The sequence below is a fragment of the Somniosus microcephalus genome, chromosome 25, assembly GCF_052327205.1.
Source record: "Somniosus microcephalus isolate GS21.2 chromosome 25, FLI_Smic_1.0, whole genome shotgun sequence".
NCBI classification, from domain to species: Eukaryota; Metazoa; Chordata; class Chondrichthyes; order Squaliformes; family Somniosidae; genus Somniosus; species Somniosus microcephalus.
Window position 1 is genome coordinate 19427986 of NC_141011.1, and position 12932 is coordinate 19440917.

General features: G+C 43.0%; 1 protein-coding gene across 5 annotated transcripts in view; it reads right to left on the minus strand.

The window, feature by feature from the left end:
• Positions 1–12932, minus strand: part of mtor (mechanistic target of rapamycin kinase) — a 315741-nt gene that overhangs the window by 280830 nt on the left and 21979 nt on the right. The window lies entirely within an intron of this gene.

Genomic DNA, 12932 nt, shown 5'->3' on the forward strand with positions numbered 1-12932 from the left:
AGGTAAGCATGCAGGTGCAGCAGGCGGTTAAGAAGGCAAATGGTATGTTGGCGTTCGTAGCGAGAGGGTTCGAGTACAGGAACAAGGATGTCTTGCTACAGTTTTACAGGGCCTTGGTGAGACCACACCTTGAGTATTGTGTGCAGTTTTGGTCGCCTTATCTGAGGAAGGATGTTCTTGCCATGGAAGGAGTGCAGCGAAGATTCACCAGGCTGATACCTGGGATGGCAGGAATGACGTATGAGGAGAGATTGGGTCGATTGGGCTTATACTCACTGGAGTTTAGAAGATTGAGAGGGGATCTCATCGAAACCTATAAAATTCTGTCAGGCCTGGACAGACTAGATGCAGGAAGGATGTCCCCGATGGCCGGGAAGTCCAGAACCAGGGGTCATAGTCTAAGGATAAGGGGTAAGCCATTTAGGACTGAGATCAGGAGGAATTTCTTCACCCAGAGAGTGGTAAACCTGTGGAATTCTCTGCCACAGAGGTGGAGGCCAGTTCATTAAATATATTCAAGAAGGAGTTGGATATATTTCTGAAGGCTAAAGGGATCAAGGGATATGGGGAGAAGGCAGGGACAGGGTACTGAATTTGGATGATCAGCCATGATCTCATTGAATGGCGGAGCAGGCTCGAGGGGCCGAATGGCCTACTCCTGCTCCTATCTTCTATGTTTCTAATGTTTCTATCCTTTCGTTCAGGACACAATGACCATGGTTTCATTATTCACTGCACCAATTAGGAATGCAAGGCCCGAAAGGTACTTATGTTTCCCAGATTGTGAATCACAGAATCACAGAAACCCCACAGTGCAGATAGAGGCCATTTCGGCCCATCGAGCCTGCACCGACACATATCCCACCCGATTCCCGTAACCCCACGTATTTAATCCCCCTAGCACTAAGGGTCAATTTATCATAGCCAATCAACCTAAACCCGCACATCTTTGGACTGTGGGAGGAAACCGGAGCACCCAGAGGAAACCCACGCAAACACGGGGAGAATGTGCAAACTCCACACAGACAGTCACCCGAGGCCGGATTTGAACCCGGGTCCCTGGCGCTGTGAGGCAACAGTGCTAACCACTATGCCACCGTGCTTCTACTAAATTTGTATCTCCCCTTTCCCCAGGCCACAGAGCAAAGCTAACAACCTGCCTCCCCAGAGATAAGTGTCCCACCCTTGCTGCTGGGCAGAGCCTGACCTCTTCTTTCTGGATCACCCACCATCAATGCCAATACAGAAGGCTCAGTGGAATAGGGAAATCAAACCCTCCCTCTGTGGCACAGTACATCAGTCCACTAATGGAATGCCACCATTTCATATTTTAATTTACAGGAAACTTTCGATTTACCGGCACCTAAATAACCGGAAATCTCGGTTAACCGGCAAAATTCAGGAGTAGGTTCAGGTAACTTCTATTACTTTTTTTTACTCCATTTGTTGCTGTGCAAGGGTGTGGCTGCAGCTGTTGCTAAGCTACAGAGACGCTTGCAACTTGTGCCCATTGTTCTGAAGCTGAACAGGGTTTGTTGCTTTATACGGAGCGCTCAGCTCCGTATCTTTTGCTATAGCGTTCGGTTATCCGGAATTTGATGAACCGGCACCACGTCGGTCCCATCCGTGCCGGATAAAAGAAAGTTTCCTGTATCGTCTCCAGTATCCTCAACTCCAACAGTGCTAGGTTATTTTTATGTTCTTTTTCAAGCTTCTCCAACCAGAAAGAAAATAATCTCATTGTTCTTATTTTTTATTATGCCAATAAAACCACTTCCTGCCTAGCATCCCAGTGCACTGAAGTAAAAGCACAGCAGAAACAGACTAAAATAACTTCTTGAATGATCGCTAGTCTACAAATAAGAACATATTGAAAGGCATGATTTGTAACGCATCAGCCAGATGTTAATACAACAAACAAAAAAATTCTAGTTCAGTATTCAAACACAGGAAACAAACATTTTGAAAAGTGCTCCGAGGCAAACAAAGGCAATCTAATAGTGATATCACGAGTTCTCTTCTTTCCTCTCATCCAATCCTGCCTTCTCGTGTACTCACAATCAGGGTCTGCACCTTTTATGGCGATTATATTGCATGAGCTACTGCAATATTTGTGAATCTTTGGAATTCTCTACCCCAAAGGGCTGTGGATGCTGAGTAATTGAGTATATTCAGGGCCGAGATGGATAGATTTTTGGACTCGAGGGGAATCGAGGGCTATGGGAATTGGGCGGGAAGGTGGAGTTGAGGTAGAAGATCAGCCACGATCTTGTTGAATGGCGGAGCAGGCTCAAAGGGCCGTATGACCTACTCCTGCTCCTAATTCTTATGTTATGTTCTTATAATATTGACTACTTTAAAAAAGTAGCAATGTGAAATTTTATACTACCCATTCACTGTTGTTGAGTGAAGGAAAACAAAAGTCCTAGCAGGCATTCTTAAATGCAAGGAGGCAACGACAATTACTGGCCTACGAAGGCTGGCGAGATTATTAATGATTGAAAAGAGGCAACTATCCATTAGTCTCCAATTAAATGCTATAATGGGCTCTCAAAGTCTTTAGCTCACTAGTTCATCTAGGTGGTGTTGCCATCATCAAATTTCCAATTTCTCTAAAATCAAAAATAACACTGCTCGCTTCACATTGGTGCAATGCAAAATGGAACATTCAATTAGGCTTTTCCTTTACATTTTTTGATACTTTTAAGAAATTACATTAAAAGGTTCAAGGGTGGTTTAAGATTTATACAAGTAGTTTTATTGCCACAAGAAGGAAAGTTGTACATAGTCCATGGTTCCTCTGCAATCTTCTTAGCCACTGGTGTTTTCTGATAACTCGAGCTCACAGAAGCGAGTACTTTTTTGTCCATTAATGATTAGCCCAGGGGTAGTTAACCTTTCAAAGTTCAAGAGCCATGAAAAGAAAATTGTATCTGACAAGTATTCAAGCACTTCACATTAGAGCAATGCAAAAAGTGGGTCTCTACTACAGAGGATGGGTTACTTATGTTCAGGAGTGCTGCTGACAGTGTAAGAACCACGCATCGGCAAACTATGCTAATCCTTTATGCTAAAATAGTCCATTATGCTAAAAGTGCCTTAAATTAAGAAATATATTACTAGGTATGTACTACTACCTCTACTGGCTTCCCATTTCCCAGAATATTGATTTCAAGATTCTTTTTCTCATCTTCACCTCCCACAGCCTTGCCCACCCCTCTTTTCCTGATCTCCAGCTTTATGTCCCTATGCGCATTGTCCAGTCTCCCAACACCAGCCTACCTCGTGCCCCTCGCTCCACCATCCACGACTGATCTTCAGGAAGCTTACTCCAGCCCTCTAGAACTCCCTCAGCATCTCCACCTGGTCACCTCCCTCCCCATCTTCAAAAACCTCCTCAAGACCCACCTTGTTGACCATTCCTTTGTCCCCCTAATAACTCATTTCCCTTTCCATGCCACCTCTCTGCCACTCTACCTCTCTCCCCTCCTTTAAGATGCTCCTTAAAAGCTACCTCTTTGACCTGTCCGAATATCTCTATGTGGCTCGGTGTCAAATGTTGTCCGACAACGCTCATGTGAAGCACCTTTTTCACTGCGTGAGCGCCGCTATATAAATGCAAGTTGTTGTTGTTTAGAATTGGCTTCATTCTGTTACCTTCATGCAGTTCAATCACTTCCAATTGAGAAGCTGCTGCATTTGATAACCAATGGCGACTTTAGGCAAACTGCCAGAGGCAGTTTCAGCTCCCAAATCTTTAAATAATTGAACAAGACCATCATAAAGACCCACATGAAGAGTTGTGTAATGCTTGCAGCTCTGTAGCCGTTCCCTCGCATTACCATTTTCATTAGCCTTAACCATGAACAAAAAGTGCAGCAGTTCATCTCGCTGCAATTGAGCCTGTAGCAGCTGAAGTTTGTTTATGAAGGCAAACACACTCTGCAATCCCAGATTCTATTTGTCCAGATGCAGCAACATGTCTGTTAGAAGGGCCAAACACAAAATCCACTAAGGGTCTGTCAATTGAGGGCCTTTTCTTCCATGAAGATTGCACATTTTTTTTTGAATTGCACAATAATTTTTCCTCTAGAAAGCCAGCTCACTCACAGTGAAGCACAATGTCTAGAGTGAGATTTTGTCACTGGGCTCTTCAATCAGATTTTTAAATTGCCTGTAATTCAGTATGTGGGTTTCAATGTAGTTTTGACAATTTTCATCATGGGTTTCAAATTTAAGCACTTGGGCTTCAAGGGAACGATGCACTGAGATGTCCAGAATTCAGGAAGGCCACCATCACCTTTACAAAATATCATTAGCCTGCTTACAGATCTTAATGTTGCTGAAGCTGCAATCAGAGCAATGGCAGATGATTTCGGTAGATACCGCGGCTTTCTGAATAAGTCATCAGGACTTCCTTAATATCCATGCCGCATGTTATTTTAGTGACACAATGTCAAGCAGATCTTCCTTCACAGTGCAGTCATAAGTCACAGTGTACACACAAATACTGCTCAGCTAGGCTTGTCTTGAAGGTTGCCAAGACCCAGCCAATGCAAGACTTAAATACAGAGGCCTGGATGTCTGAAAGCAGCCGTGATTCAACGTCACTAGATAAATATACAATCTGCAGTTCTACTGTGTGATGAGGCAGTTACAGATCTGAAATTTGTTTGTCATTTACTCTCGTCTGGGCTTGGCATTGCTGTCATACTACCGATTATGTTTTCACCCTTGGAGCAAGGCTTTTTTTGCCCCTGTGAGCAACTTTCCTCCTGCTCCTATCATCTATGTTTCTATTACATTCAAGAAGGAGTTGGATATATTTCTTAAGGCTAAAGGGATCAAGGGATATGGGGAGAAGGCAGGGACAGGGTACTGAATTTGGATGATCAGCCATGATCGCATTGAATGGCGGTGCAGGCTCGAGGGGCCGAATGGCCTACTCCTGCTCCTATCTTCTATGTTTCTATGTTCCATGCAACTCATTACAAAGCTAATGTTCCAGACAACTCAGTGCAATGCTAGAATCAAAGGCTTGTTTAGTAAATCTACTGAAAACTCGTGTGTGTTTGAAGGCTATTTTCCAAGGTCTTATCTTTCGAAGAACAAAGTTCAGAACCTTTTGGAAACTCCTCATTGTTGTGCTCAATTAGTGCTGAATATAGATTGAAAATTTGCACATTTGAACCAAGATAAACTGTTGTGACAAAGAAGTAGAAGAATGAACGATGTTTATCCCTGCAAGTTTCCTTTCTTCCTATTATTCCACCAGCTTGACCCAAGTCTGCTCAACCAGTTGTACGGTTTCAAAGTATGCATTCACCGCAGAGCTCAGTCACTGACTGAACCCTTTCCTCTAACTGGCAAGACAAGTAGCAGCCCCAAATGAGCAGCACGAATGTTATTAGATCTCCCAGCTTTTAAAAAAACTTGACTGTATATTATGAACAATTCTCTCACCTGCTCCCCCGTATATTTTTCTGAAAATTATGGAAAAATAAACAACTCAAGACAAATAAATCCCAAACTTATTTTTAATTGCATGGCACGTTATGGACCTCAGATTCCACAAGAGAGTCTTTAGCACAGCACCACATACTAAAACATTTGTGTGTAATTCCCTGTGCAATTTCACCTCTTTAGTTTTCTTCCCTCGCCTTTATTCCAAAGGGAACTCATTTTCACATGACAGTGGGGCAAGAGAGTCATTTTTACTTTGGAAAAGAAAATTCTTGCTTTTTTAAATTAAAAAATCTATATTGCTACAACAGGTTTCCTTCCACCCCCCAAAAGAGTTCAATTAAAACACTTGACATCTCAAGTTTCAGAATTATTAAGCCTGAAAGCCACAAATCATTATCAGGAACAAGTCATACTTTTGAAGCTAGGATTATCTTCACCTGGATCCGTGGCAAGCTCACCAAGTTGTGCTCACTACTTCGCTTGCTGCTCCTCACTAGATGTGGGAAATGCTGCTTCCACAGAAAATGGTTCCAGCTCGGAGTGCAGTGCGCGATACCTTTACAGCCACCATTCTGTCGATCGTTCGAAGACTAAAGAGCTGTAACTGGAGCTGGGTAACGCAGTGGGTTAGACACTGACCTTCCTACTTTGGGAACTTCAAATCTAGGCCAAACTGATAGATGGAAGTCTCCTTTGCCTTCAGGGTCCTGTGTGAAATGAGTTTGGGCCATGTGAATCCAGTTTCTAGTGGCTTATAGCACAAAAATGACCTAATTTGGCACCGATTATCAATGTCACTCAGACAGGTCTAAAGTTGGTTAGTGTGGCAAATGAAAAAAATGCCACATTTGTGCAGTAGCAGGCGCTCTTCTGGAGTTGGTGCTAAGGCACTTTTGGGGCAGAATAGAGGGAACTTTACTCTGCATTTTGGCTGATCTGGGAACAGGTAATGTTACACAGAATTTATAGCACAGAAACAGGCCATTCGGCCCAACTGGCCTTGAATCATAGAACGGTTACAGCACAGGAGGCCATTCAACCCGTCGAGCCTGTGCCGGCTCGCTGCAAGAGCAATTCAGCTAGTCCCACTCCCCCGCATTTTCCCCGTAGCCCTGCAAATTTTTTTCCTTCAGGTGTCCAATTCCCTTTTGAAAGCTGTGATTGAGTCTGCCTCCACCACCCTGTCAGGCAGTGCATTCCAGATCCTAAACACTCGCAGCGTAAAAAAGTTTTTCTTTATGTCGCCTTTGGTTCTTTTGCCAATCACCTTAAATCTGTGTCCTCTGGTTCTCGACCCTTCCACCAATGGGAACAGTTCCTCTCTATCCACTCTGTCCAGACTCATCATGATTTTGAACACCTCTATCAAATCTCCTCTCAACCTTCTCTGCTCCAAGGAGAACAAGCCCAACTTTTCGAGTATATCCACAAAACTGAAGTCCCTCATAGCCTCCTCTCATCCTACTTCATCTCACCCTATCAGCAAAACCTTCGATTGCTTTCTCCCTCACGTACTTATCTAGCTTCCCCTTAAATGCATCTGTGCCATTCGCCTCAACTACTCCTTGTGGCAGCGAGTTCGAACCATGCTCTGGGTAAAGACGTTTCTCTTGAATTCCTTATTGGATTTAGTAGTGACTATCTTTTATTTATGACCCCTAGCTTTGGATTTCCCACAAGTGGAAACATAATCTCTACGTCTACCCTATCAAATGCCTTCATAATTTAAAAAAATTCCATTCAGTCACCTCTAATTGTTGGCATCGGGTGCCTGAAATGGAACAAAAAAAAAATTGGGGGGGGGAAAAAAGACACGTGAGGAACAGAAGAATTGCATGTTGGGCATGATTGGATTAGTTTTATTATTGTTATATATGAATATGTATCTCAAAAGTATGATTAATGCTGTGCACTGGGTATGAAGATCTTACAAGCAATGAGTTTCAGGCAGTCTCAATAGTTCCTTTTCGGGTTGGACCCACAGCACAAAACATCCCTAATTCAGCCCGAATTGGCAGCCTCACAGAGAAGCCATCAGAGGACTGGATTGGGAAATGGAAAAACAGAACAAAGAGCTGATATTTTGAAGAGTTTTTGTTGTGAAGAGTTTTTTCTCTCCACAATTGGGGACCAACTACTTTAACAGGAAAGGGTATTCACCGATTTTAAACCGTTACTAGAGACAGGCAATAAATGCTGCCTTGCCAGCGTACCCACGTCTCCAGAACAAATAAAATGAAGCTTTTTTCCCCCACAATTGGGGACCAACTGCTTTATCAAAAAAAGTATTCGTAAAAAAGTTTTGTTTCTGGTAAAGTATCCAACATTTTTGCTTGTTTCTTTAATTCATTCAGGCCTCAGTCGCAACTATTGATTTAATTAATCCTTTCCAGTCTCTGGCGTTTCTACTCACTTATGCATTTAAATCATAATGACTCCACCGCTGCAAATATTTTTTTTTAATGCCTGCTTCATACTTGCTTTCAGGAACTGGCTCAGCTACAATTGAGCCCTTAAGTGAATAACTTGCCAGTACTCCCTGTCCAAGCTCACACAAGAGGAATGTACAGGAAACTTTGTTATATCCGGCACCGACGGGACCGAGCTGTTGCCGATCTATCAAAACTGCCGGACAAACCAGCGTTAATGTTGAAGCATACGGAGATTTGCAGCTCCGTATCTGGCAACAAACACTGTTGCTTAGCAACAGCTTCTAAACAGTCGGCCGTACCTTGGAAGCGTCTCTGTAGCTTAGCAACAGCTTCAGAGAGACTTTGCAGAGCTTGACTGTTGGGGAAAAAAAAGCCACGAGAAGAAAAAAAACCTCACAAAACGGCTCCTGATTTCTGCCGGTAGATCGAGGTTTCCGGACATACAGGAGACTTTGGTTTATCCGGAGGTTGTAAGAAGTCATTTGTCCACCCTAGTCCAACACCGGCATCTCCACATCATGACACAAGAGGAATAGCACTTTACAGCCTTCCGGACTCAACATGAAGTTCAACAATTTCAGATCATAACCACTGCTCCCATTTTTTTCCAGACAGCAGCTGCTGTTGTCATTTACAGCTCCTCCAGACCTATCTTTTATTTATTTTCTTGTCCCATTAACACCCCCTTTTGCTGTGCACCATCAACTCTTGCAATTGAATCACTCCTGCCTTACACATTATCACATACAGTACCTTTTGTTCTTCTCTCCCCTTCGCCTGCCTCTGTACTTGCTTAAATCCTGTTAACATCTCTAACTTTTTGCAGTTCTGATGAAAGGTCACCGACCTGCAATGTTAACTGTTTCTCTCTCCACAAATGCTGCCTGACCTGCTGAGCATTTCCAGCATTTTCTGTTTTCATATTGTTTTAGAAGAATAGCCATGGTGGTGAGGTATAGGAGGGCTGCCACCACTCATGTACCAGCTTAAAACCGATATCCATTCCACACCTTTACAGCACAAAAATATTTTAACATATACACATGTTCTTACCCAAAATGTAAGTGTAAATTACTCATCCTTCCAGCACTCAGGTTCCCTACTTGCTTGCTTAATCTCACAATTTCTTACTGAAGGTTAGGAGTTGGCAAGGGAACAAATTTAGGATGCTCTCTGCATTCTCCGAGGTCTGATGTCCGTCTGTTTATGTTCAGCTAGATAGGTGCCCAGTGACATTCTGTGTATTTAAGTAAAGGCCTTTCTTTGCAGCTCCTCCCCTATTAAAGATTATACTATCAATTCAATAGAAGTCTGGGTAAACGACATATCCTGTACAGACGTTTTTACTGATACAGAGCCTATGTAGTTAAAGTTTTACTCTGAAGCAGGCTATGGAGACAATGAATAAAGAGATGTATTTTTGGAAAAATCAAGCCTTGAAGTAGTGTCAGATCACATGACGTATCCTACACAGACCACATGTGCCAGTAGGTCATGCAGTCTAATCATACTGATTTGCTGCCATATTTAGCATACTGGCACCAAAAGTGCAGTCGAAAAATTATATTTGATGCCGATATTGTTCTAAAATGGCTCTTCTATGAATATTACATTTCTGAAATCCTAGTGATAACTGCACTACAGCTCCCGAACATTTCACTCAATTACACTTGACTAAACTCCTAGTGACAACTTCTTATTTTACCATAAGGCACTTCTAGAGTAGCGACTTACATGTTTAGGCTCAAACAACAACAACTTGCATTTATATAGCGCCTTTAACGTAGAAATACATCCCACGGTACTTCACAGATACATAAACAGACAAAAATCATCACCGTGCTGAAAAAGGAGATATTGGGAGAGGTGGCCAAAAGCTTGGTCAAAGAGGGGGGATTTAAGGAGGCAGAGAGGTGTAGGAAGAGAATTCCAGAGCCCCAAAGTTTGAAGGTATGGCCAGCAATGGTGGGGCGGGGGGAGGGGAGGAGAGGAGAAGGGATTTTGGAATGCACAAGACGCCAGAGTTGGAGGAATGCAGAGTTCTTGGAGGGTCATAGGGCTGGAGAATGGTAGAGCTAGGGAGGGGCGAGGCCATGAAAGGAATTTGACATGAGGATAAGAATTTTAAAAGTAAAATCCCATCTAACTCACTGCATTATTCAGTTCTCCAGGAGCCCAGCTGATATTCAGTCTCACAAGTTAGTGAGGAGTCACAATGTTAAGAAGAAATTAACATTCAATCCGCCTAGCTTACTGTATCATCACCGTGCCAATAGTTGCACCATGTTCACTCCTTGTAATGAAAGAAAGACTTGCTTTTATATAGCGCCTTTCACGACCACCGGACGTCCCAAAGCACTTTACAGGCAATGAAGTGCTTTTGAAGTGTAGGAAACGCGGCAGCCAATTTGCGCACAGCAGGGTCCCGCAAACAGCAATGTGATAATGAACAGATAATCTGGGTTTTTTTTTATAAAGTGATGTTGATTGAGGGATAAATATTGGCTAGGACACTGGGGTGAACTCCCCTGCTCCTCTTCAAAATCGTGCCATAGGATTTTTTACATCCACCCGAGAGAGCAGACGCGACCTCGGTTTAACGTCTTATCCGAAAAACGGCACCTCCGATAGTGTAGCGCTCCCTCAGTACTGCACTGGAGTGTCAGCCTAGATTTTTGTGCTCAAGTCCCTGGAGTGGGACTTGAACCCACAATCTTCTGACTCAGAGGTGAGGGTGCTACCAACTGAGCCATGGCTGACACAGGCGGTTATAATGACAGCGGAACTGTCAGCGTCACCATCATTACTGTGTAAAACTGACAGCATCTCCTGGCATCCGCACATGCGCAGTTGGAAATATGGAGGTTGCTGCCAGTGATGTTCTGTTCCACCACAGGGTGTGCTATTGCAGTCTTCGCAGATGCAATCAACATAAAATCAGTGATTTGACGTGAACTTCAACTTTTTACACACTATTCTCGCTGTAAAAACCACCGACAATGTTAAGCCTTGTTGAATGAGGTGCAACTGAGTTTTTAATGGCGCACTAAGTCATAATTACTGCTGAACAGCCTCTCTGGCCCTGAAAAATTAATTTTATGTATGGAGTGTCATTCCTCCATTTCATGATTAAAAACTCCATGATTTTTAAAATAAAAATTAATTTTATGTTTAAAGTTTGTTTGTTATTTCACCTTCTACCTTAATCCCATGTGTATGCCCCAATCTTTATTTCGCTTGCTAAAAATTAAAAAGTAAATTATAATCTGCGCTTTTAATTTCCTGATTTGCTATCCGAGAATTCTTCAATCTGATTGGTTGTTCAGCCTGCTTGATGGCAGCCTGCTGGATGTCACAGATCCCCTATAGGTGGCGCCAGATTGAAAGTCACGTCGGAATAGGGGAATCCAACGCTCTGGAGCCCGCTAAATCTTTGTGGGCAACTTTTTCCAAGGTCAGTGGTGAGCGCCGTCCCTTCACCGCTGACTGCAAAATCCGGGCCATTGTCTTCTAGTCTATTACTCTCCATTTCTTGCTGAATCAGGAATCTTTAATTTATCTTGTAGATGCAGTAACAAAGTCTATGTTGACAGTACTAGATTCCTAGCCTTTCCACAGGTTTCAAGAGTGAACTAGTTATTCCTTAGATGACATGTAGTTGCTGATTTTCTTTACTTAAAATCATTAGATTTCCCAACACTGAATGCTATTTATGAATCATCTGCCCCATCACAATTAATATTAACAGATAGGAATTCTAGATAAAGAATGAGAAAAGCCCCTTCAGCTCACCAATCTCACTCCTTCCAATGGGTCATGTATGATTTCCAATACAGAGAGACACAGACACAAACCGGGGGGGGGGCAGTAAGAGAGAGAGAGAGACAGGTACAGAGAGGGAAAGAGGGTAAGAGAGAGATACGGTAGAAAGAAAAACAGAGAAACTGAGAAAGAGCAAGCACAAGAGTGAGAGAAAAAGAAAGCAAAAAACAAAGAGAGCAAGAGAGAAAAAAAGAAAAAAGAGCGAGAAATAGTGAAAGAAAACTGCAATTATCAAGTCTCTAAGGACACCCCAAGGTGCTTCTGAATTAGTCTGATGCAGTCAATTGCACAAGGCCCCGCAAACAGCAATGAGATGAATAACCAGTGCATATGTCTTGTGCAGGAGTCCCTGCTGCACGGCCACGGATCCAGGAACCCCGGCCTCTAATATACAGTAAAACTTACCTGAACCTACTCCTGAATTTTGCCGGTTAAGAGAGTTTCCTGTATTTCCCTTAGCAGAGGGGTCAACAACCAGGGGTCATAGATTTAAACTAATTGGTAGGAAGTTTAGAGGGGATTTGAGGGGAAATTTCTTCACCCAAAGGGTGGTGGGGGTCTGGAACTCACTGCCTGAAAGGGTGGTAGAGGCAGAAACCCTCACCACATTTAAAAAGTGCTGTAACCTACAGAGCGATGGACCAAGAGCTGGAAAGCGAGATTAGGTTGGATAGCTCTTTGTTGGCTGGCGCGGACACGATGGGCCGAAATGGCCTCCTTCCGTGCTGTAAATTTCTATGATGCTATGTTTCTGGAGATGTTAGTTGAAAGAGGGATGATTTCCAGGGTAGCCGGAGAATTCACAGCTCTTTGAGTAGTGGGATCCTTAGCATCCACTTGAACAGAGCAGATAGGGCCTTGGTTTAACAACTCATCAGAAGAAAAGCACCTCCAACAATGCAGCATCCCCTCAGTACTACACTACATGACAGTCTAGATTATGCGATTTGAACCCACAACCTTCTGACTCCGAGGAAACAGTGCTGCCAACTGAGCCACGCTGACATTTCAAAAAGGCATTTCAGACAACTTGAGTGAACTAAGAAACTTTCTATTAATTTAAAGCAATTATTTCACCAAAATAATTTTCCAGGAGCTGTTTTTGAGATAACTGAAAACATATATAGCTTCATTATAAATATATGAGATATGGAGCTTAAAAAATGAGTAAAATTGTTGCTTAAAGTCCTCTTCATCAAGGCCAATAGGAAA